At 36.3% G+C, this 27,029-nt stretch overlaps 1 protein-coding gene and 1 non-coding gene across 4 annotated transcripts in view; one reads left to right on the top strand and one right to left on the bottom strand.

The window, feature by feature from the left end:
* LOC138698325 (E1A-binding protein p400-like) overlaps nt 1-27,029 on the bottom strand; it is a 111,393-nt gene that overhangs the window by 47,641 nt on the left and 36,723 nt on the right. The window lies entirely within an intron of this gene.
* On the top strand, nt 8,689-8,760 carry TRNAC-GCA (transfer RNA cysteine (anticodon GCA)). The gene has a single exon. It is a non-coding gene; the product is annotated as a tRNA-Cys (tRNA).

The following is a 27,029-nucleotide window of genomic DNA, read 5'->3' as shown; positions in this document are numbered from 1 at the left end:
GCCTCATACGTCACATCTTTCAATTAGTGTGCCAGGACCGGTTGGATCTCGGATTTAGTAAGGATAATAGCTTTTGTTGCCGTCGATTGGAAAATTTATGAGTCACGGAAGAAAAGATTAACTATGAAGTAAACATACGACAGTTTTTTATGTCTAAGGTTATCCAAAGGTCAGGAAAGATTATTCAATTTTCACAGAAACTTTAGTTTCAATTGTTTCACTATTTTTGCTATGGCATGAAATGAAGAATGGAACAGCAATTCAAGCTACATATTATTGCGTGACTTAACATGTACATTATTATTATTATTATTATTATTATTATTATTATTATTATTATTATTATTATTATTATTATTATTATTACTAAAAGGCATATGACTCGGTTAAGAGAGAAGTTCTATATGATATTCTTATTGAATTTGGTATTCCCAAGAAATTAGTTCGATTAATTAAAATGTGTCTCAGTGAAGCGTATAGCAGAGTTCATATAGGTCAGTTTCTGTCAGATGCGTTTCCAATTCACTGTGGGCTAAAGCAAGGAGATGCACTATCACTTTTACTTTTTAACTTTGCTCTAGAGTATGCCATTAGGAAAGTTCAGGATAACAGACAGGGTTTGGAATTGAACGGGTTACATTAGCTGCTTGTCTATGCGGATGACGTGAATATGTTAGGAGAAAATCCACAAACGATTAGGGTAAACACGGGAATTTTACTGGAAGCAAGTAAAGAGGTAGGTTTGGAAGTAAACCTCGAAAAGACAAAGTATATGACTATGTCTCGTGACGAGAATATTGTACGAAATGGAAATATAAAAATTGGAAATTCAACACAGAATAAATATGGGAAATGCCTGTTATTATTCGGTTGAGAAGCTTTTCTCATCCAGTCTGCTGTCAAAAAATCTGAAAGTTAGAATTTATAAAACAGTTATATTACCGGTTGTTCTTTATGGTTATGAAACTTGGACTCTCACTTTGAGAGAGGAAAAGAGGTTAAGGGTGTTTGAGAATAAGGTGCTTAGGAAAATATTTGGGGCTAAGAGGGATGAAGTTACAGGAGAATGGAGAAAGTTACACAACACAGAACTGCACGCATTGTATTCTTCACCTGACTTAATTAGGAACATTAAATCCAGACGTTTGAGATGGGCAGGGCATGTAGCACGTATGGGCGAATCCAGAAATGCATATAGAGCGTTAGTTGGGAGGCCGGAGGGAAAAAGACCTTTAGGGAGGCCGAGATGTAGATGGGAAGATAATATTAAAATGGATTTGAGGGAGGTGGGATATGATGATAGAGAATGGATTAATCTTGCTCAGGATAGGGACCGATGGCGGGCTTATGTGAGGGCGGCAATGAACCTCCGTAAGTAAGTAAGTAAGTAAGTAAGTAAGTAAGTAAGTAAGTAAGTAAGTAAGTAAGTAAGTAAGTAAGTAAGTAAATATTATTATTATTATTATTATTATTATTATTATTATTATTATTATTATTATTATTATTATTATGTAAATTAATTCCAGAAAATAATGGTTTTGCGTCTACTAACGCAAAATGGCCTTATTCAGTGTTACTATGAATATAATAGAGATTGTTCAACACACTGAGAAAATTATAAATAGCCTACCCAAACATCCGGGCTCTAGTCGTTGCAGAGTTTTGAATGAAACTGCCAGGCTTGACAGGGAATGGAATATAATTTTCGGGAGGAGGGAGCTATGACCCAGCACTGCGACCTTTTACAATCTATTACGCTAACTCTCAAGCTAGGTGCAGTCCCTAACCCACACCGGCTGACTATACTAAGGTTCGCTGCGTACCCAGGTTTCGAGCAGGAAACCCCGCTCGTTCCTAGGCCAGCCCCCTCCGTGTAGCGCCAGCCGACGTTCGGAAAATGCTATGGAATGATGACGAAATGGAGAAATGTTGACGGAATGTTGTAGATGTCCAATATGAGGAAACGGAAGAACCCCGAAAAAAAAAAACCAACTTGTCCACCACAAGTGTCACTATTAGTATTAGTATTAGTATTTATTTATTTAACCTGGTAGAGATAAGGCCGTCAGGCCTTCTCTGCCCCTCTACCAGGGGATTACAACTATAATATGAAGAATAAAATTACAATTAACAGTATGGATTTTTCAACAGTAATTTCACTAGAGGTTTTAATTAATCTAGAGAAAATTAACTCGAGTAGGGATTTAATTGACTATTACACGATTAGAAGAAAGTATGTAAAGATTAGAAAAAATAAAGTATTTTAATACAATATAATATTAATTGACTTACTGAAATTCTATTTCCCTAATGTTAGCTTCAGCAAAACGTTTGAACGAAGCCGCCATTTTCAGTTGACTGTCTGCTGTAAACAAATGACGATCGCAAAGCATGTTTTATAGTACCGTAAAGAATTTGCAGTTTGAAATGTTGGCAAACAAAGAAACGAATGGTAGGAAGGTAATAAAAACAGGAGAAAGTATATAAAGATTAGAAGGAAAAGAAGTAGGCCTACTCTAATACAATAAAATAGATATTAATTGACTTCTTAAAATTCTCTTTCACTAATGTTACCTTCACCAAAATGTTTGAACGGAGTCGCTATATTCAATCGACTATCTATGCGGGAAACAAATTATGATCTCAAAGCATGTTTTATAGTATCGCAAAGAATTTGCAGCTTGAAATGTTGGCAAACAAAGAAACAAATGCTAGGTTAGTGATAAAAATAAACAAATGCTAGGGAAGCGATACAAATTGTGCGATAAGCAGCCATTATTGGTCTAAAGACTCCTTTCGTATCGTTTTATTGGTCAAAAGTAGTATGACGTAGTAAAACTGTAATAGTCAATGAAAAATCCCAGGCTTGACCGGGATTCGAACCCCGCCTGCGTGACAGGCAGAATGTCTGACCACCCAGCCACCGCAGGGGACAGGCTTGGCAGGAACTCGAACACGGTTCGTCTCAATAGGCGTAATAGGTTGATGATCTAGACTTCGCAGCCATCGCAGAAACTAAGAAAGTTTTGGTATTTGGCAAATCTTCACAAAAATATAATTTTTGTTAGTTACCAGGTAAAATGCATAATAAACTTATGACTGGTCACATAATTTATGGAACAACGTTTACCTTTTATCTTCTTTAGAGGGGCTGAATGTGTCATTGTCCTTGTATAATGAAGTACAATAAAAAGTAAAATTAAATCTCTGACCTGATACCAAAGCTCTACGCCCGCATGTAGTACCCCGTATCAAATGCAACAGTATAGTGCATCCTTGGTGCATAAAGGCGGCCATGAACTGTGTGAAGGCAACAAGGAATTAAGGAGCGGAAAACATCTTCCGCGTATAAAGGAAATGAAACTCTGACCTTGGAGATAGAGAAAACCTAAGCATTGCATTAGATTCTGGATTAAACGGCGTCCAGTTCCTCTTCCTAAACACATCGCGCTCAGTTGCCGACAAGATATTGCTAGTGGCAATATGCCATTTACCACATGTGCATTCCGGGTACAGAATTACGTTGTCATGTATCCTTTGTTAATTGCATAAAACCAACATACGATTGTGTGTACTCCGCAATGTTTTATCTGCGAATGCAATTCTTACTTCTCTACTTTTCGCTGAATTTCCCTCAGAATGCTAGAAAAGACAAAAGACAGTATTTCTTGTAATGTAAATTCTATTTCCTTCCAACACAACCAGTCTGAAGACATTGAAGTGTTTCAGTGTGCAGGTCAGTAACATCTGTGTTCAGTAGAGGCAGTGTATTGGATATTTTTACTAAGATTTTTTCAAAGATAAAATAGTTGAATTAAAAAAAAATTAACGAACTCTATCTTTTTAAAAATGTGATATCAAGACATGGTAAGGTTTATCTTGTAGCAATAAAACCAAGTCCCTTCAAATGAGGATGGAGATTATAGGAGGGTTGTAAATTTTCAGGATTCCTTTCAAAGTCTTTTTATTGCACAGGCTGCCGGAACTCAGTTTCTTGAAAGACAAGCTCAGTGACGGAACTACACAATACGAAGAGAGATGTTTTGTTATTTTATTTTGCGCTACAGAATGTATCAACTAGTCCCTTCCGCCACTGGATGGATGGCCGGCATCGCTCCAATCCCTCCATCGCCATAACAACACAGACGAAGTAAGACGTATCTCCTTTTTCTCTCTTTCTATAGTGAGACAAGATACATCACACAGCCTTAGAAATGGACGATTTCACGAAAAGGAACGCTGTGTTATTTTCATAGACACGGTGCTGTTGATGGCACCAACGACGGAATTAATAACCAGTGAGAAGACACCGAGTATTACCAAGCAATATACACATATACAGAGTGTTAAAAAAAAGTATCCAGTATTTTAGGAGGTGCTAGTATGCATCAAAACAAGAAAATAATATCTAACAAACACGGTTCCTACAACACATACTTTCTGAGATTTGAACACTTATTCATGGGAGGTGTTCAATGTGACGTCCATTCATAGCAATGCATTCCTCTGCCCTTCGGCGTAAAGAATCACGCACTTTTTGAAATTTGTTTTAATACGTTAATAAGAAAGTCCTGATAACGATCCCCAGTTAATCTCTATGGTAGCATTCTTCAACTGCATGGGGATTTTCATCAGCCCACACATGCTGATTACGAAAATTCACAACTTCATCTCTGCTGAACCCCGCTCATATCCTCAACCAAACTTTTGTTTTCATTATTCCTTGCGACGCATCATTATTCCATGCCAGGGGTGTCAACTAAGGTATGATTATCTGCTGGTCTGCTGTGTTGTAGGGCAAAAAAATGGATTGCCGTGAATGGACGTCACATTGAGTACTTCCTATGAACAAGTGTTCAGATATCAAAAAGTATGTGTTGTAGGATCCATGTTTATTAGACATTATTTTCTTGTTTTGATGCATATTATCACGTCCTAAAATATTAGACACCTTTTTTTTAACACTCTGTGTAATTAATACTGAAATATTTACATTATAAACACATTAATATACAAATTTCAGACACATGTCTTCGGAAATGTTTCTTTCCTTTAACGCAGTGGTCGGCATTTCTTGACTTGTGAGTCAGCCCTTTAATACACAAGCAGGTGGAGGGATGAGGCATAATTTCCCTCCCCTTAGCCATCACTTGTTCATTCAAAGTTAAGGAGTTTGGGTGAGTTCACTGTTCGTCTCTGAGCACTGAAAACTTGCAATAATGAAGGTCTTCCCCGCCTTCTCTTCTTATACTTCCCTCCCTATCTTCCCCTTTGCTGTGTTTTGCAGGTTGTATTTCATATGACGTAATCTTTGGCGCTCACTGCTTTAACGTATTTACACAAACGGAAGACACGAACGGTAGACACTTCATTCAGCCGGAAAAAAAAAATAGGCTATATTTGTGTAAAATTTCCTGAAAGGTTTTATGTTCGAATAAAATATAACCAGCAGTCCTCAAAAATGTCATTTTAACTGTGGTTTATCTGTTTTCTAATGTTCTATCCATGCCTTACTTTCGCATACATAAATGTCTATATTCATAACAATGCTCAGGTATGATAATTTATGAAATAGACAATAGAAAGATTAGAGCGGCGAGAAGAAGTTTTTTTTCCGAAAAAATGAAAAGATATACTAAAGAAATCGACCAGAAATAAAGACATAAGTAGAGACCGAATTTTAAAGGGAAAAATTTTCATCAAAAAAGGAGAAAAAAGGGAAAGTTAAAAAAAAAAGGACTTAAAGAAGGACTATATTACTTCCCTAAACACACTTCATCACATTCATGCAAATATATGCCACACACAATCTTACATTTATCTTTTCACAACATAAGGAAAGTGTTGTATTTGATATAAAAAAAAAGGACTTCAAAAAGTACTATATTACTTCCTCAAAAGGGTGCTATTTTGATTGAAAACACACTTCAGCACATTCATAGATATACATGGCACACACAATCTTGCATTTATCTCTTCACAACATAAGGAAAGTATTGTATTTTATATAGTCAAAAAAGGACTTCAAAAAGGACTATATTACTCCCTAAAAAGGGTGCTATTTTAATTGAAAACACACTTCAGCACGTTCATGGATACACATAGCACACACAAGCTTACATTTATCGCTTCACAACATAAGGAAAGTGTTGTATTTGATCACATTCAACATTTCAATATGTTTCAATATGATTCTGCCTCTTTGAATGCAGAATGTCTTTATAAACAGAAAATGACCGCTCAACATCAACTGAAACCAGAGGTGAACATTTTCTTTTTATCCTGAACTCTAAATCAGCACACTTTATTAGTTTTTCAACGTCTGGGATCAGAAGAAGAACGATATTTATTTTCGCTTGCTCAGGAAGTTATAAGCCTATCAGAAAAATATAGGAAAATTATCTAAATGTTTGCGATATTCTGTCAAAAAAGGACCATAAGAGATGTTTTTAAAAAAGGGGAAAAAAGGGAGTATGGACTAAAAAAAAGAGGGGGAAAAAATGAAATTAAAACTACATAATTTGGTCGGTGGAAGATAGTTTTGAACATCGTAATTAATTATTTCATGTTCTGTGTTGAAATAAAAAAAGGGGATTCCCTTTAAAATCCGGTCTCTAGACATAAGACATTAATTTAAAAATAGAACATGTAGATTATAAGATTCTAAACCTTTGAAGTAAATCTCCGGTGGGCGGGCAAAAGGGTTTAAGTCATTCCTTTTTATGAAACAAGATTTTTATTTTATATTTATTCATTAAACCCGTTTCCTAAAAGAGATCCTAAAACCAGTGACGTCAACAGTAAAGAAAATCATGAAATAGCCGAAACATGTGACTTTTCGGATTTACAACAGTTGTTTAAATCTTTGAAAATTCCTCTTGTAAATTTGGCATAGAGTGACTTCAGCCCTTTTGTCCTCCATAAAGAATTAGTTGCTGGAATTTCGAATAATGCAAGGAACAAAAATATACTACTGAAGTTTGCGTTTAACTACAAATCATGTGAAAAGAAGAGGCAACTATGAGTTTTTTTTGATCGTAGAGAATAAGAATCTAGGTCTTGAACTTCACATAATGTTGTCATATGACGCAACATTACTTCCTACATCAATAAAATTTGAATACAACTCCCATTAAGACTGTAACACTGTAAAACTTTTACATTATCTTTCCCGTGCAAGCGCGTTGACATGCGTGGAAGTGTCGAAGCGGAAGAAGGAAGGCATCATAATATCGCCACCTGCACAAGGCGTCCCTTAGAACGGTCTTGTTCCCAACACTCTCACTTCGGATGACTCAGCTCCGTTGGTTGTATCCACAGCTGCTGGTACCACAGAAAGAGATAAAAGATGCAGTGTACCCGAGAGTGACAGAGAGAAAGAGAGTTTGGCCTATAACTCGTAGAACTGCACACGATGCACAAGAGTTGTAGTTTAAACAAGAAAAAAAATCCACTTTGCAAGGCCGATGCAATAACGCAGTTTAACAGATTTTCAAGGATGCTAATGCATTGCATTTTAAGAGGTAGGCTTGCCCACAAACAAAAAGCACTACATGAAGGAGTGCCTGCAATACAATACTGTCAATTTACACTGAAACAGAGACGAAAGGCTAATTGAAAGGGTCAAGGAACCCAACGTTACAAGTGACACTTTACATGCTTCCACCATAAAGAACGCTGCATTCTAAGATTATTATTATTATTATTATTATTATTATTATTATTATTATTATTATTATTATTATTATTGTCTCATAATTCATTAACTTACCACTTTATATATACCGGTTCTAAATAAAAGTAGATTAACGTTTGTATGCTTTATCAACATCTAATAAGAATAAAGATTGTGGAGAAAAACTTGAAAACGTATCAGTGTCTTTCACGTGTTAAATTTTATATTACCTTATTAACATGTTTCGGCCTGCTATTGGCCATCCTCAGAACTGGTTGTTGCTGGTCTTGGCGCCTTTTGTATTGTTGTCTGTGGAGGTATGTTTGTGAAGTGTAATGTGGAGTCAAAGTGTGTGTGTGTATTCTGAAATTGAGCTGTGTGTTGAGAATTTCATTTGGATGTGTTTTTGTGTGTCTGTATATTTCGTATTGTTCTAGAACATCGTTAACCGAAAGGTAGAGAGTCGGTTTTCCACGCTGGTAATCAATATTCTAATCCCGACGGATCCATCTAGAATTTGTGATCGACAAAGACGGTGTTTGGTGGTAGTCTTTCTAGGGGTACTCCCGTTTCTACTACTGGAATTTTGGTAATACTTACTTTGTTAGAAATACTCAGACGTGAACGTGTTTGTGACATGATGCCTTACCAATATGCGGGGGCTTAGATAGTCGTCACAACAGACCACGTTGTACTGTTTTGCTGCTTTCTATAGACTCAAACACATTGTACTAAATCGGCCAAGCAGTGTATAATCAACGATCTGAGAAGATTTGGGACTCTTTTAATAGTTTGAGGTGTAAGACTTGTAATCTATCGTAATTCTGGTAATGGTCGCAGCACAAAATGGGGGTCACTTTTGAATGTTACATTAATGGCTTATACATATTGCACTATTCTCCTGTGAATAAAACGATTGCTATATTTTTATACACACATTATTTAAAAAAAAATGTACTGATGAATTGATCACGCGATTGACATCGTCTTTCATAACGACTAGAATGAAGAGTGGGGGTATAGCTCAGTGGTAGAGCATTCGACTGCAGATCTAGAGGTCCCCGGTTCAAACCCGGGTGCCCCCTGAATAGTCTCCTATTTTTTTGTAATTGTTCATACACCGAAGTTGTATCAGTTTAATTTGTAAACATATGTTCAAAATAGAAAGAGTTAAAAATGAAAAAGGAGAACGATCTAAATAATTATTATTTAAACTGAATGAGTTTCGCTTACATTTTCGTGGCACTGATAGGCCTACCCAAATGAAGCAGAGTCGAAAGTATACACTAAAATTTTTTTAGGAAAGAGCTTTGTTTAGAAATAGTCTTCATGTCGTTTGTGCCTTCATAGGTCGAACAACATTTTTGTTTAAAGTATCTACTCTCTAACAACAATACATCTACTGAGCGTAATCTAATAGTAGGAATATGACAAAATAAATTATTATGTATTAATTGGCTTATTTTACGACGCTTTATCAACTACGACGGTTATCCAGCGTCTGAGTGAATTGAAGGTGATAACACCAGCGAAATGAGTTTAATATCCAGCGCCGAAAGTTACCCAGCATTTGCTCTTAACAGTTTCAGGGGAAAACTCCGGGAAAAAACCTCAACCAAGTGACTTGCCCCTACCAGGATTTGAACCCAGGCTCGCTCATTCCACTATCAAACATGCTAACCGTTACTCCAGAGCTGTGGACGAAAGCCATTCTTCATAACCGCCCACATGGGAGAGGACATTTGTCCGTCCAAAGAAGAGGTGAGGTGAAAATTTAGCACTAAAACCTTACAGGCCATTGGACCTTCACCTGATTGAAAGACGACGATGATGATGATGATTATGATTATTATTATTATTATTACTACTACTATTATTAATTTCTTCCTCTTTACGATGACAACTGATAATTTCTAATAACTACTTAAAACTATTGCGACGCCCAACAGAGTCTTGGAGGAGATCTGTAAGCAAAGAGGTGGACAGTATGGGAAAACCATGGAATGAGACTAAAGCCACGGCAACCAATCGGGTCAGATGGAGAGCTCTCGTTGATGCCCTATGCTCCACAGGAGCGAAAGGATCTACTACTACTACAACTACTACTATTGCTACTTATAACTATACAGCACCAATGATAAAGATGAATGGAAATTTTTAAATTCCACATGTTTTGTGACTACGTCTTTATTTGTTGAGTTATTATTTTATTAAGAGGTTAGGTACAGCTTACAGCAGTAACATTTTGGAAATATTCAACATTTTTTCATCCGTTACTGTATCTTGTACAATAATGAAAATTAGTACGTGTAAAACACTGTCCTTCTGCTATATGAAAAAAATATTTTTACGATTTAAAAAAATTATTTACATTTTTGTTTTCAAAATTCCGTTCACTGTGCAGTGATGAAGCGCTTTCCACATAATTCAAAAACTATTCAACATTCTGTGATGAAATATTTTGTGTGTATTTATGCATGTCATATCTAAAATATGATGCAAGATCACTTCTCTACCTTTGATAGATTTCCTGATAAAAAAATAAATCCATTTTAAAAAATGGTCAAATATTAGTACTTTCTTCCAATACAAAATAAAAAAAAAACATTATTTATTGAGGAATGTAGTTGAAAGAGCATGATATTGTAAACATGAGTTTGAGCAATAAAATAAAAGAGAGAGAACATGAAAAAGTTAACAAGTTTATGAGTTATGAGGGAAACGCTTAATCACAGCGCAGTAAACTGCCACTATTTTGAATTTTGAAAAACAAAATATAAATATTTTTTGTTTAATTCGTAAAAATATTTTTTTTCATATAGCAGAAGGATAATGGTTTATCCATATCAATTTGCATTATTGTACAAGATACAATAATGGAGGAAAAAAATGTTGAATATTTCCAAAAATTTTACTGCTGTGAGCTGTACCTAACCCCTTAATGTTATATCATATTTATTTTTAAGGAGAAGATTTTGGAAATTAAACGATGCTAATAGGCCTATAAAATCCTGATGTAGTCTTTTTTTTATCGATAACATATTATAACTGTAAAATCTTTTCCTCCCGTATGAAATGGGTCGTCTTATGTTTTCATTTGTTTTTAATGATACTCCCCTCGTATGATTTGGACTCGTCCTAGACTTTTATTTTTTGTTCATTACATGACGTCACTGTCTCCTGTTACATAGTCCGAAAGTAATACTATCACAGTCTATTATATACAGTCACGAAGCTTGGGGTGATTCTTTGCCAACGAGTTGCATTTCTCGCGATAGTTGCTAGCCGCTTGGAGCGCTGTGAGTATAGGAACAATAGACTGTGTCACTGCCATCGTGATCTAATACAGGCCGTAAGGCAGGCCATGTGACTCGCTTAACCCGATCACGAAGGGCGGCTTTTCAACCATATAAATTAATTGGAATGCATAAGGGTAACATATATTTCTCTAAAATGTAATGTAATTGCATTAATAAAATTTAAAACAATGATCAGGGGACACTTCAGACATAATTCCTTGCGAGTTAATGTGTAATATTATTTTTGGTGTGAAAATTACGTTGTTCGTGTGTGTGATACCTGTCTTTATTTCGATTAAATATTGCGAAATTCTTGTACATTCATTTATGCACGATTCAATAATTTTCAGTTGCACCGCACGAATATTTAGATATATTGAAATTATAGGTTATGTTTACTGTACCAGTTGCCCCCTTCTGTCTAATTTTAGTGGTCTCCAATGCCCTGCCACTACATATGTATGTTATAGGTTATGTTTACTATATTTAACTTATATCCCTATATTCGCAATTGTACATTATAATTAAGCATAATGTCATGTATGATACTCCGCACATTCAATTTGTCTGTATTTTAATACTACAATTGAGTATTGAATTATTGTATTTATCTACTACCTAAGAGACGAAGTAACACAATCGTACGTACACTAATTTCATAGGAGTGGTATAATACAATAATTTGAATAATAATATGGGACAAGGAGACGTTTGTAGTACTATAAATTGTAAGAAAAATAGGTTAGAGCTATCCTTCTTCCGAAAGATCCAGGAAGTTGAGTTTACGGAATATAATATATATATTTTATGAAAATAATATATAAACCTTTTGTATTTCATATTTCAATAGTGGAAGGTGCTAACTTTTTCAAAAGAACACCATATCGAAAGCACAATATATTTTATCGTCCGCTAGGGAAAGAGTCTGTGATGAGGCGATAGTAGCGATCCTGGTGGTGAGCAACTATCTATGGATGCATATTTCAACTGTTTACGTTTGCATATTTAGTAAGTATTAAGCTTCGTGACTGTATATAGTAGACTGTGATACTATCGTGTTTGCACTGTTAGCTTATCACTGCATGACGTTACTGATTTCTGTTACACATATAATGTGACATTTTTTCCCATTTGTACCTCTAATAAAGACATAGTCACGTTAAAACTAACCTTTCATATCAATTCTACCAGCTATATGTATGTGAGAACTTACTGAATTGACTCGCTTGTTCCGTGGACACAAAAATCACTCGTAACAAATCCATGTTATCAGGACAGAAGTCATTAGCGTCACATCTAACGTTAGAAACACAACGAAGATGGCCCGCGGTCCATCGTTTGCCAAACCTGGTTGAAGAAGGAAGGAAGATAAATGGTTATTACACTGTAAGACATCTCAAAGCTATAATTTCTAAACCCTTCAAAGTGGCTCATTACTGGAATCCACGTTCTCTTTTATTTGTTGTTATTATATCACCAACATCGTGGTGCTGAAAATGTCCCTTACCTTGAATTAATTTAAATGGCAGGTAGTTGTAAACCAACTTAACAAGTAAGCAAAAACATTAGAAATTGCTCTGTAAAGAGTAAAAAATATATATACCTAAACAATGACACTCTAGTCTTATCCATAAATAAAATGAGAAAGACAGCGACACAAATAAAAACAAAACAAATGCTTTAACGACATTTGCGCAACTTTGAAACAAAAGAGAATCGCTGTGCGTGTTTTGTAATACGAAGCGTTTATAGGCGAAGTACAAGGCTCTACTATTAAGATCAGAGTGCAGTTTAATTACGTGAGCGATTGCAAATAATTAAACTTAACTCCTGCAACACCTGTTTTTATGTTATACTACTGAGCACGCAACAAGAGTAAGGCACCCATGTATCGAGGATAAGTTATCAGACATCGAGGGACTACCAAGGTTATACAATGTAGCAATGCATTGTGAGAGGCTATAGCTTTGTTTAGGCCTATGCAAATAATGGATCATATAATCACAATGAGGGTGTTCACAATACAGAAAGCGAATAAATTCTATGTCGCGTCTATGGTTTAGCGCTAGAACGCCAGTCTACCAGCCAGAAGACCATGATTCGATCCCCGGCCTAGAATTTGTGATGAATAGATGATTTTAGGCTAAATGCCTAGGCTATTTTCTTTCGATAGAAACCGGTTCGATTAATTAAAATGTGTCTCAGTTAAACGTACAACAGAGGTCAGTTTCCATCTGATGCTTTTCTAATTCACTGCGGGCTAAAGCAAGGAGATTCACTGTTTATCTGTACTTTTTAACTTTGCTCTAGAATATGGAAAGTCCAGGATAGCAGAGAGGATTTTAAATTGAAAGTGTTAGAGGAAACGCAAAGAAAGCTTGCCCATTTGACTGATGCGCAGAAAACGATATTCGGTCATCGTGCCGACATGCTCGTTACAGGGCTGCTATGAATCAACTAATGCTGATTACAGGGCGCATTCGAAAGCGCGGTCTTGAACTGTTAGTTTCGTGGTGTTGCTGTAAGAGAGCGGGTAGAAGCTAGCGTTTGCGTTACATATTCTGCGGTTTATCCCTGATATCAGGAGTTTTATGTAGTTCAAAGTGTGTTTGTTAAAAAACAGAGTTCTGTATAACATTCTATGTACTTAACAATGCCCCCCGTTTCGCTCTAAATTAGGAAGTGCTAATAAAACCTTACACAATCAAACTAGGTCCAACTAAGGAATCATTTATAACGTTCATAAATTTATGGAAAACGAAACAGGCTCGGCTCGTAACATAAGGAGTATATACAGATTAAAATAAACCGACCATAATACCCTAGTTATCGGAACATTTCAATAAAATCACATAGTATTAGTGTTTTATTACAACGTCAAATATCAATTATTACACGATTACATATTTCTTATAACATCTTTGTCATTTCATTCAGTGATTTTATATGTAAAAAAAAATTCGTGCTTCTGTATTTTCAACAATGTTATGTTATTAGTTACTCTGCAACAAGGTTTAGGTTACGTTACATGCGCTGTGATAAATCTCACTCGAAACATCAAGCCAGCAGACGACTGAGAACTGTCGACAGTTTGCCGATCGAATCGAAGCGAGGTCGAGTGCACCCGAACGTTTCCGAAAGCTCGCGCAGCTTACCGTGGCAAGCTCTTCTTGCGTCTGCTCTACATCAACTGTTTGTTTATGCTGATGATGTGAATATTTTAGGACAAAATCCACAAACGATTAGGGAAAACACGGGAATTTTACTTGAAACAAGTAAAGAGATTTGTTTGGAAGTAAATTCCGAAAAGATAAGTATATGTTTATGTCTCGTGACCAGAACACAGTACGAAATGAAAATATAAAAATTGGAAATATACTCGTATCCTTTGAAGAGGTGGAAAAATTCAAATAAATTGGAGCAACAGTAACAAATATTAGAATGACATTCGGGAGGAAATTAAACACAGAATAAATATGGGAACTGCATGTTATTATTTGGTTGAGAAGCTTTTGTCATCCACTCTGCTCTCAAAAAATTTGAAAGTAAGAATTTATAAAACATTTATAGACCTATTACCGGTTGTTCTGTATGGCTGTGAAACTTGGACTCTCACTTTGAGAGAGGAACAGATGTAAGGGTGTTTGAGAATAAGGTTCTTAGGAAAACATTTGGGGCTGAGATGAAGTTACAGAAGAATGGAGAAAGTTACACAACGCAGAACTGCACGCATTGTATTATTCACCTGACATAATTAGGAACATTAAATCCAGACGTTTGAGGTGAGCAGGGTATGTAGCACGTATGGCCGAATCCAAAAATGCCTATAGAGTGTTAGTTGGGAGGCCGGAGGGAAACAGACCTTTGGGGAGGCCGAAACGTAGAGGGGAGAATAATATTAAAATGGATTTGAGAGAGATGGTATATGATGGCAGGGACTGCATTAATCTTGCTCAGGATAGGGACCGATGGCGGACTTATGTGAGGGCGGTAATGAACCTCCGGGTTCTGTAAAAGCCATTTGTTAGTAAGTAGACCTAAATAGCGATAAGCTAGTTGTCACGTTGAAGTCATCTAGTCCTGAAGGAAATCAAACCCCAGTGTTTGTTATTTTAGACATGAGTTTCTACTCGCTGCGCCAATTTATTGATATAGAGTAATTTGGAGAAGTGGATGAAGAGGATTGAGATCAGCATTAATATCTTATCTTCACCTTAAAAGCTTGTCGAATATCGAATAACTGCCAATGTTGCAAGAGACATACGCGAGTGTTTGTTAGAGGTAAAGCCAAGAGTAACTCTTTAACTTGCCGAAGTTAACCATTTGAATGGGACGATTTATACATGCAGTTCAATCATGAGATTGGCCATGAACTTCAGACCAATACAACTGAGACCCTGATGCCACAAATACTATTACTTAGGTAAAAAAACAAATAAAGAAAAATAAATAATAAATACAGGATTGTAATCCTTTCACGCGAAATCCCTTGAGCCGCCACTGGAGTTTTCTCTAACAAGATTAATTGCACTGAATGTTATATTATGCAGTTCAGTCATGTAGACTGGCCATGAACAACTTTAGACCAATGCAACTGAGACCTTGATGCAGAACTGTGCCAGCAGTAATGTTAGGTGCACTGCGACATGGTGTGTTACGCAAGTCTTGTTCCTGTTGTTGACGACGTAACAACACGTCATTACAGGTGCTCAGAGAGAAAAAATTCTATGTTATCTACACGTTTATCTGCTGAGGAAGTAAACGAAATAACCGTTAAATGAATACTTACAAATGGCTTTTAAGGAACCCGCAGGTTCATTGCCGCCCTCACATAAGCCCGCTTCATCCCTCTTACCCACAAATATTTTCCTAAGAACCTTATTCTCAAACACCCTTAATCTGTGTTCCTCTCTCAAAGTGAGAGTCCAAGTTTCACAACCATACAGAACAACCGGTAATATAACTGTTTTATAAATTCAAACTTTCACATATTTTGACAGCAGACTGGATGATAAAAGCTTCTCAACCGAATAATAACAGACATTTAGCATATTTATTCTGCGTTTAATTCCTCCCGAATGTCATTTATATTTGTTACCGTTACTTCAAGATATTTACATTTTTCCACCTCTTCGAAAGATAAATCTTCAATTTTTATGTTTCCATTTCGTACAATATTCTGGTCACGAGACATAATCATATACTTTGTCTTTTCGGGATTTACTTCCAAACCTATCTCTTTACTTGCTTCAAGTGAAATTTTCGTGTTTTCCCTAATAGTTTGAGGATTTTCTCCTAACATATTCACGTCATCCGCATAGACAAGAAGCTGATGTAACCCGTTCAATTCCAAACCCTGTCTATTAACCTGAACTTTCCTAATGGCATATTCTAGAGCGAAGTTAAAAAGTAAAGGTGATAGTGCATCTCCTTGCTTTAGCCCGCAGTGAATTGGAAAAGCATCAGATAGAAACTGACCTATACGGACTCTGCTGTAAGTTTCACTGAGACAGATTTTAATTAAACGAACTAGTTTCTTGGGAGTACCAAATTCAATAAGAATATTATATAAAACTTCTCTCTTAACCGAGTCATATGCTTTTTTGAAATCTATGAATAACTGATGTACTGTATCCTTACACTCCTATTTTTTCTCCAATATCTTCGAATACAAAAAATCTGATCAATAGTCGATCTATTACGCCTAAAACCGCACTGATGATCGCCAATAAATTAATATAAAACAACAACAGTACTATATATATATATATATATATATATATATATATATATATATATATATATATAAAAAATTAACTACGTCAATTTTACAAAATCTAGTAAAAATGAGAACCAAGAGCAGGTAACGGAGCCGACAGATAGGTTCCCCCGTTTTCATTTCCCTACATTCCTGATGTTGAAGCCTCCTGCTAGTAGAGTCGGGGTGAATAACAGAAAGTTAAGGGCCTTGGCAATGAAGAAAAAAAATTCTTGGAAGGAAATTTGCACTTTCTTTTTTAACTTATCCTTGACTTTTAGGTTATTTCAATTAATTCCTTTATTTGTTTGATTCAACCAACATTCCATAGAGAGAAAGCGAGACGATGCAATAATTGCTTCCTGTATTACTCACAAGGATGACATTAAATTTTGGAGAAGAATGGGATGACACACGGGAACAGAAATCTGTCTCAATAGGCTACCTTTTTTTAAAAAACATAAAATTGTTTAGTCACACGTTAAAAAGTGTTAGAATTAAAAAAAAAAAAGGACAGACGGCCAGTTTCGAGGCGATGTTACGTCATCAGTGTCTCCTGAACTACTGGTGATCTTGAATTCTGCGATGTGCATTCGTCAGTTGTAGGGGTGGGGGTGTGTTGCTCTTATGGTGGGGGCTGGTTGTTTGTGTGCTATGACGTATCATGACATCGAATAATGTGTGAGTATTGAACTGTAATTGTGTATTAAGTATATGTTGTGGGTATGTTATTATATGTTTATATATTTCGTATTGTTCTAAGATGTTTAACTGTGAACTTTTTGGTGTGATGTTTAGAATTTCCATATCTGTTTCTATATTATTGTAGTTATGGTTATTGTTGATAATGTGTTCTGCGTAATTTGATGTGATGTAGGGTTTGGTTATAGCTTTAATATGTTCATTATATCTTGTATGTAAGGATCTTCCTGTCTGTCCTATGTAAAAATGTGGGCAACTATTGCATTTTAGTTTGTAAACTCCAGTTGAATTATACTTATTTGAATGTTTAATGTGGTTATTTAGATATTTCTGTGTTGTGTTATTTGTTTTGTATGCTATCTTGTATTTTAGTTTTCTGAATGAAGTTGCAATTTTGTGAGTATTGGTATTGTGATATGTTAATGTTATGTATTTATTCTCACGTGGTGTTTGTGTTGGTTTGTTCTGTTTTGCCTTTTTATTAGTGTGTCTATTATGTTAGGGTTATATCCATTGTCTTGTGCTATATATTTTATTGTGTTTAGTTCTTCAGTGTAGTTGTCATTGTTCATTGATATATTAATTAATCTGTGTGTCATTGTACGGAAAGCTGCATGTTTATGTTGTATCTTTTTTTGCCACTTAAAATTTCACTTTATCTCTCAGAATTTAAATTCTAGTTTCCGATGTGTTACGCTACATCATTTATCATAATCATCATTGTTATCATCATCTTTCCAACTCAGCAGTGCCGTCGACTTTATAAGCTCCCCACAAACAGCTGTTTGCTGTGAAAGCGAAGTTCCCCGTTGGCGGGGCAGGACTTATGCACCACATAATATACGCGGAAGTGCATCGCCAGTGACGTCATAAGTGCAGCGCTGGGCGCGATGCAATTGCAACGTAGTAAGGCAGCACCTGCCTCTGTTTTCCGGAACTCGCTGCAACCTTCACAGCAATCGTGACTTCTTGCCTGATTGCATCATGTGAGAGTGGCCAATTAGGCCTATTGTAAAGAAAATATAAAAAAATGGAGTCCTCTCATTTATGACAATAAGATCTATCAATTTATTAGCTTCTGAGCTGCAAGGTTTCTTGAATTTCAGATGTGAATAGACTGGAAAACGAAGGCTGAACAAGTTTCTATTCATAACCGCAGGTGTCAGTAGTGCAATTTGAAAGACTCTTTATGTGGGGGGGGGGGGAAGATTATGCATAGGCTGCTTTAAGGAGGTAAAGATTGTTCTTCCATTCCACGGGACTTTTAATTACTGTAAAAACAGGCAGAATTCCAATTTCACTATAACGTTTTGTTGTATCCTTTTAATCTTAAGTTTTATTTATAGTCGCTTTAAATTCCAAGTGAATTCACAACTTCCAACACGTTTGTTTTTTTTTTTTATATTATTATTAACAGGAACATGTATGGTATATAAGTGTCAGCCTGAAAAGGCTTTTACTTTAACAGAGATGGTTAACAAACAGGAACATTTATATTTTTAATTGAGGTGACCGATCTTGACGGTAGTTGTTATTTTATACTCTTGTTGCCAGGGCTCTTATCAGAGGATTGGGGTGGTACAGCAAGTCCTTATGAAAGTTTTCTGTAAATTTCTGTATAATGTCGTAGAATGATTCTATTTCAAGCATGTCTTGTAGTTGTCAATATGTTTGGAACGATACATTGTCACTAATGCCATCTATCGGCCAGTCCGCTTACCCTTTTGCCATCTAGCTGACAGTCCGTGTACGATTAATAGGAATAGATATATTGTGAAACTATCTGTATATCTTGTAATGGAAGCGTGAACTAATCCAGCATTTATCTTCTAAAATAACTAAATTCTTAATTTTTAAATGATTGAGGACGATAGTAAAAACTCCGATCAGATTGGCTGATCACGGGATTTGAACCCGGGACATCTCGAATGGAAGTCCTGTGATCGCTGAGCTCGGTAACGTTCTGTATTATTCACATGGAATGCCACTGATTTTTATTTAATATAATGATGAATGCGAGGAGAAGACGGGAAATACAAGCAGAACACCGGGACGGCAAGAAGAACATGGAAATTACAAGGAGAAGTGAGGAATACAAGGAGAACAAGATGAACGCAACCATAACATGGGGAGTGCAAGGAGAACAAGTGATCGGAAAGGAGAGCAAGGAGAATATGGGGGACACAGGGAGAAAATGAGAATAAGGGGACGACAAGGAGAGCAAGGGAAATACAGGGAGGACATGGGAAGACAAGGGGAACAGAATGAACACAAAGAGAAAATGGGGTTTACAAGGAGAACATGGGGAATACAAGGATAACATGGGGATTACAAGGACATAATGAACGTTACAAGGAGAACAAGGTGAATACAAACAGAACATGGGGATTGCAAGAAGAACAACTGAACTGCAAGGAGAACAAGGGGATACAAGGGGAACATGGGGAATATAAGGAGAAAAGAGGGGGATGCATAGAGAACAAAGGAGCGACAAGGATAACAATAGGACGACAAGGAGAATAAGGGGAAGACAAAGAGAATAAGGGGAATACAAGGAGAAAAAGGGAGACGAGAAGAATAGGGGAATAGAAGGAGAACATGGGGAACACAAGGAGAAATTGGGAATACAAAAAGAACAAGGGATGACAAGGACAACAAGGGGAACATGGGGATCACAAGAAGGAAATGGGGAATACAAAGAGAACAAGGGACGGTAAGGAGTACAAAAAGACGACAATAAGATCAAGGGGAATACAAGGAGAAAAGGGGACTACTTGGAGAACAAAAGGACGACAATGAGATCAAGGGGAATACAAGGAGAAGAGGGGACTACTTGGAGAACAAAAGGACGACAATGAGATCAAGGGGAATACAAGGACAAAAGGGGACTACTTGGAGAACAAAAGGACGACAATGAGATCAAGGGGAATACAAGGAGAAAAGGGGACTACTTGGAGAACAAAAGGACGACAATGAGATCAAGGGGAATACAAGGAGAAAAGGGGACTACTTGGAGAACAAAAGGACGACAATGAGATCAAGGGGAATACAAGGAGAAAAGGGGAATACTTGGAGAACAAAAGGACGACAATGAGATCAAGGGGAATACAAGGAGAAAAGGGGACTACTTGGAGAACAAAAGGACGACAATGAGATCAAGGGGAATACAAGGAGAAAAGGGGAATACTTGGAGAACAAAAGGACGACAATGAGATCAAGGGGAATACAAGGAGAAAAGGGGACTACTTGGAGAACAAAAGGACGACAATGAGATCAAGGGGAATACAAGGAGAAAAGGGGAATACTTGGAGAACAAGGACGACAAGGAGAACAAAGAGACAAGGATAACACGGGAACTATAAGAACAAGACAAATAAAAGGAGAGGAATATAAGTAGAACAAGAGGAATACAAGGAGAACATGGAGAAGACAAGAAGAATAAAAGGAATATATCCTTGGCTTTGTCGACCACAAATACAACTCCGGAATCTCCGAGATTTGAACTCGGCTCCACGATCGTCGTAAGCCAGCGCTCTATGCCAACCAAGCTGCCAAGGTGACCTTTATATTTAGTATCCGCATGTCAGTTTATTCAGGAATGGTACGCATGTAATATAAAATACAGAAATAATGTCAGAAAAATGATTAGTTATAAATAACTAATAATAACTAAATAATATTTAATAAATATATATTTAAAATATAAAAAATTACCATGCACTTTAAACATATTCTAACGACTTTTATTTTTTCAATAAGCTGAAAAGGTTAATGAAATGAGTAGCCCGCTATGTCTCCAGACCACTATGCTTCTGGGAAATACATTATTATTTAAGCCTGGTTGCCCTCCTTTTTAGTTGGTTATTTAATGACGCTGTATCAACTACTATGGTGTTTAGCATCGATGTAATTCGAGATAGCGAGGTGGTTCATAGACTAGGCCTATTTAACGAGATAGGGCCGGAGATTTGCCAAAGATTATTTTACATTCGCCTTATGGTTGGAAAAAACCTCAGAAAACTGGATACTGCATACTAAAAATAATAAAGTACGCCGATAGGTAACGAATATATATATATATATATATATATATATATATATATATATATATATGCAGTCATACCACCGCACCGCGTCAACCACTGAAGATGATAGATAATTGAAGGGTTCAGAGCCATAGTGGGCCAAGCGCCATTTATTAAAAACGGAGAATGCAAGAGTTAAAGTTAAGTCAATACCACAGTTTAATGATGATTGACATATCATTTAGTTTTAATGTGTATACTTTATACTACTTGCTATATGTTTCAATTCAATTATGGTAATAACTTCATTTTAACCCTTGTTTTCTACGGTTTTATTAAATGGCGCTTGGCCCACTATGGTTCTGAACCTTTCAATTAACACGTAATAAATATGTAGGCCACGCAGTTCGTATCATCGTAGCATATCAGTCACTTGCACGTTAAAAATGAGAGACTTCGACAAACCATTACCTACATAACAAATGGGTGTATATGTAGTTATATCGTTCTGGGATTTTTTTTTTTTTGTACTAGGATGAATCGAGAAAAGTAGGCCTATGTTACAGAAAAAATGTGCTGCAGTCCATTGTGTTTTAACACTAAAAAGCATGGATAACACTGTTCGGAAAAATAAATGTCCAAGCCTTTCTTACACAATATTAACAGCGCGGTAATAAAATTATCAGCCAGTTCCAGAAGTCGGTTACTTACGATCAGGTTATGAGACTTGTCTCTCTGTCTGCTGGTTTTAATATTCATCTCAGCACCTTGTAATAACGAAGCAGGTAGTGTGATAGTAAACATTCACACAGTGTCCTTCTCCAACCCGCCTTGCCTGGGCTTCCTTGCCAACAACCTGTTCGTACACGTCCACTTCATTTCAGATGCCGTGCACGCAGCCTCCAGAAGACAGATGGGCTACTGTGCGCCTTATCTTGCATGTTTCAACATGTCCCAAAGATAATCCGCGGCATTGACCGTCATCGGCCGTGAACTCGGTTCCTTTTCTAACGGGGTGGGAGAAGCAACGTCAAAACGTCCGGCCGGAAAGCAAGCGGAGTGATAAAAATGACGCCGTCAGCAGAGCGGGGAAGAGCGAGGTGACGCTCGCGGGCAGGAGACCGGTCACTCGCCGCGATATTTGTAAACAGCTTGCCCCCCAAAGCGGAACTCGCGCGCCGGCGATCAGCTGGTGGAAGCATAGGGGAAATGAGGAGAGGTTTGCCGGGAAAGCATATCGGTGCCCATCCCGGCCGGTAAGGGGAAGGACGCGATCTTCTTGAGTCGGGGAAAGAGACACACTTGCCGGTGAAGTGGCGCCAGACCGACCGGCGACCATCTCGAGTATCCATGTCTGCGTCCAACTTAATTGCGGTCCGGTGGTTCCTCATAGGTGGTTACAGTCATTCGAACACACCAATTAAAAATAATACACCCGTCCTTTTATTGCTTTTATTTCAGAAGTGGACTGAAACTAAGATTACACACAGCCAGTGTTTCTATGAACGCTACGCAACGCAAATTAAGATACAATCTATTGTGCTATTGTCTGAGTCATTTTCCAACGCCGACAAATTAACAAACTTCTTACTTAATAATTTTTATAGTTGCCTACTTCTAACAAAGACATGTAACAGATATAAACATTTATCTGTAAATCTAAAACTTCTGACAGCAACATCTTGATTTCATATAATTTTTATTTTATTTTAGTAGGTTATTTTATGACGCTTTATCAACATCTTAGGTTATTTAGCGTCTGAATGAGATGAAGGTTTCAAGATGCGAGTTTCTTGTTTATGTTAGTTAATTAGTTAGGATACAATTAATTATGATACTTAATCACTCATTTAAAGTTTGTGTGACTGCAACCTGTGTATATTTTTGTGTGGCTTTACTTTGTTTATAGGGTTTTTTTCTCTCTCTCTCTTTATTTCTTGTGTAGCTTTACTTTGTATATAGTGTTTTTTTTCTGTTTATTTCTATTATTGTATTTGTATTCCTGGTGTTGTGGAAGAGAAGGCCTGATGGCCTTAACTACACCAGAATAAATAAATAAATAAATAAATAAATAAATAAATAAATAAATAAATAAATAAATAAATAAATAAATAAATAAATAAATAAGGTGATATAGCCGGTGAAATGAGTCCGGGGTCCAACACCGAAAGTTACCCATCAATTGCTCATATTGGGCTGAAGGAAAACCTCGGAAAAACCTCAACCAGGTAACTTGCCCCAACCGGTAATCGAAATACGAGAACACGAGAGATACAAGGAGAACAAGGGAAATACAAGAAGAACAAGGGAAATGCAAGGAGAACATGGGGAATTCGAAGAGAACAAGATGAAATAATTGCTTTATTCTAATAACTATTCAGAAAATTGCACCCCTAATGTTAATTTCATATTTACTGACTATAAATATATTCATGTGAACCATTATTTTAACATCGAGTCACCTGATTTCGCGGCCAGACGCGCTAACCGTTACTCCACAAGTGTTGACAATTTTATACAATAATTGAAAACATCATAAGGTTTACATTGAAAGCGAGTCCTGCTCCTTTAGTTTGAAAGAATATACAAAGCTTTAATTTCAAAACTTTCCTGTTTAAATAACTATTTATTTCAATTATATTTAACTTAAATAAAAAAAGACGTCAACTTAGATATGGAAGGGGAAGTTTAAAACCAGTGTCAATTGCATTTTAAGTTTCATCTCCTCACCCCTCTTTGCAATGGCACCCGTTTTAGCCTATGATACTTAAATTGCAAAGAGTATTCATTTGTTTATACATTTCATTAATTTGTTCTCATATCTTTTGTTTTCTATCGTCGCCTGGCAACCCGGATTGATGTTTTTGTCAATTGGTTATAGGATGAAAACAGTAAAGTTTATTTTGGGTAATTTCCTACTAAATTTAAATTTAATTGTTGGCTAGATACTAATAGGCCTACAACCCATTTGGTAACTCCTCTACATATCATTTCCATAGTTTCAAAACTACACATAAATAACGTAAATCCAAACCTCGGCTTTTATTATCCTCTATCATGTTTTAAATTTTAAAGGATACTCGTAGATTTACAATGCAATAACCATAATGTTCCTTAATATTAGTTTGTGTTATTACCTGAAATAACCTGTAGACCTAATCAACAATAGTATTTGTAGTTTATTATCTTCAGCTCTAATCAACAAAAATAACAATCTAGGTTGTCAAGCGACGATGGAAAGCAATAGATGTCAGAACAAATGAATGAAATATATAAACAATTAAATACTCGTTGAAATGTATCATATTTATTCATTTATTTACCAGATCTTCCTCAAATTAGAGGCTGCCATTAGACAAATCATACAAAACAAAAAAAGAACAAATAGATGATGAAAGATAAGAGTGAGAAAAATAACAAACAACAAACAAACAAACAATGGGAGCTAAAAGAATAAGAAAGTTACAAACAAGTAAAGAAGCAATGAAAGCTAACAAGAAAAAGAAAAATGATAATGGCGCATAAGTTTTTTCAGTACACTGAATTAGAGTCAATATAGGTGGTTCCGTAAGAGTTTGACTGACTCTCTAATTATTAGGAGGGCCAGTAAGGGCGCCATTTCAAATTTCAAAGGAAGTTATTGGGTTAGAGGTGTGAAACTCGACATGCAATTTTGCTTTAAATCTCCCCTCAATATCTAAATTGACGTGTTTTTGTTTAAATTAAATTAAATTTAAATAAATAGTTATTTATTCTGAGAAATTTTGAAATTAAAGCCCGGTATGATATTTACTAATGATTCGCCATTCACCAGTTGCGTAGACCAATTTACCAAACAAACTCGTTGTCCAGGGTGCGCTACACAGATCAATGGTGAAGAAGATATTTCTGGGATGCCACAGGAGAATCGAGGCACCCGGAGAAAACCTCTATGTTACCTGGACCACGGGCATTCCCGACGTAAGTCAGAAATCGGGGGTACGCTGGGGATCGGATCCAATTCCACAGGATTTTAAGTTCAGCACTCCGGCCACTAGACCAGCGTAGCGGCTCGAACAATGAGATATTTATGTCAGTAATACTTGCTCATATTAATTGTAATAAAGTGGAAATTTTCTTTGAATATTACATTAAGAAAGAACGGCGCGTAGTTGATTTATCCCACAATTCTCTTAACAGCACATCCTGTGACCTTTCATGCGAGATAAGCTCTTCCACTTCATGCGCTTCATCAATTGAGCGGAACTGAGTAAGCATTATTTACTCAAGGTTGGGTGCTATCTAATTTTTCGATAATATTTTATTCAAGCTTTAATTTCGCAATATTATTATTAGTACACATGCCCTTTATCACCTGCACTGTTCAACATATAGCTTACGTTTTAGTGAAGAACTGTTTTCAGAACATGGGAAAAGAAGCATTTTCTGCGGAAGTTTAAAAAAAGGAACAAAGGAAGAGACTAGTGATGTGCTTTGTGTGGAGTGTGGAATTTTATAGGCCAGAAACATGCACATTACGACGAAGTGAAGAGAAACGACTAGAATTATTTGAAATGTGGATAATGTTATGTTTTATTTAACGACGCTTGCAACTGCAGAGGTTATATCAGCGTCGCCGGATGTGCCGGAATTTTGTCCCGCAGGAGTTCTTTTACATGCCAGTAAATCTACTGACATGAGCCTGTCGCATTTAAGCACACTTAAATGCCATCGACCTGGCCCGGGATCGAACCCGCAACCTTGGACATAGAAGGCCAGCGCTATACCAACTCGCCAACCAGGTCGACAAATGTGGATATGGAGGTGTGAAATGGACAGACAAATATAAAATGAAGCTGTGCCAGATGGAGTAAATGAAGAAAGAATAATATAGAAACTATCAGGAAGAGAAAAAGAAATTGGCTGGGTTACTGGTTAAGGACAGTATGTACACCAAATTTTGACCAAAAATGAAATTTTGGTTTCTATCGTTTTTTCGGTAGTTTATTATGTGTAAAATGATAATATGATTTTATTTCTTCTAATTGTCAGCTTTTAGCCCTATCTTCAGCAAAAATATTGCAATGAAAATCTTTTTCTTGCCACCCGCTCAGTGGAATTTTAAATTTATTTAGCCGGTTGTATATATAAAAGTATGTTACATATGCCCATTTTTTTTCTACATTAGTATCTTTCATCACTTCTGAGAAAAGTGCACCAAAAATTGAGGTATTTAAAATTGCAAGATATAGAAACTTTGACACTATTTTTCTGCAATTTCTTATTTTCGTGACAGTGGTGCAGTTTTCTCAGAAAGTATTGTACCCAGAAGGCTGAAATTACTGTAATATACAATATCAATGCGATGGTATTTTACACAGTAGGTTAAAAATTTAAGTTTATTTCTATCTTCAGCAAAATAAAAAGTAATTTGCAGTAATTCTTAATACAAAAAATGTTATCAATGATTTTTTTTGCCAACCGCTCAATGGAATTTTAAATTTACTTAACAGGTTGTACAGTATAGGCTACATAAAGGTATGTTACATATGCCATATTTTTTCTACATTTTTATCTTTTAGGCTATAACT

Source organism: Periplaneta americana, chromosome 4 (genome assembly GCF_040183065.1).
Source record: "Periplaneta americana isolate PAMFEO1 chromosome 4, P.americana_PAMFEO1_priV1, whole genome shotgun sequence".
NCBI classification, from domain to species: domain Eukaryota; kingdom Metazoa; phylum Arthropoda; class Insecta; order Blattodea; family Blattidae; genus Periplaneta; species Periplaneta americana.
The sequence above is the reverse complement of the archived record's forward strand: the minus strand, read 5'-3'. Positions and strand labels throughout refer to the sequence as shown.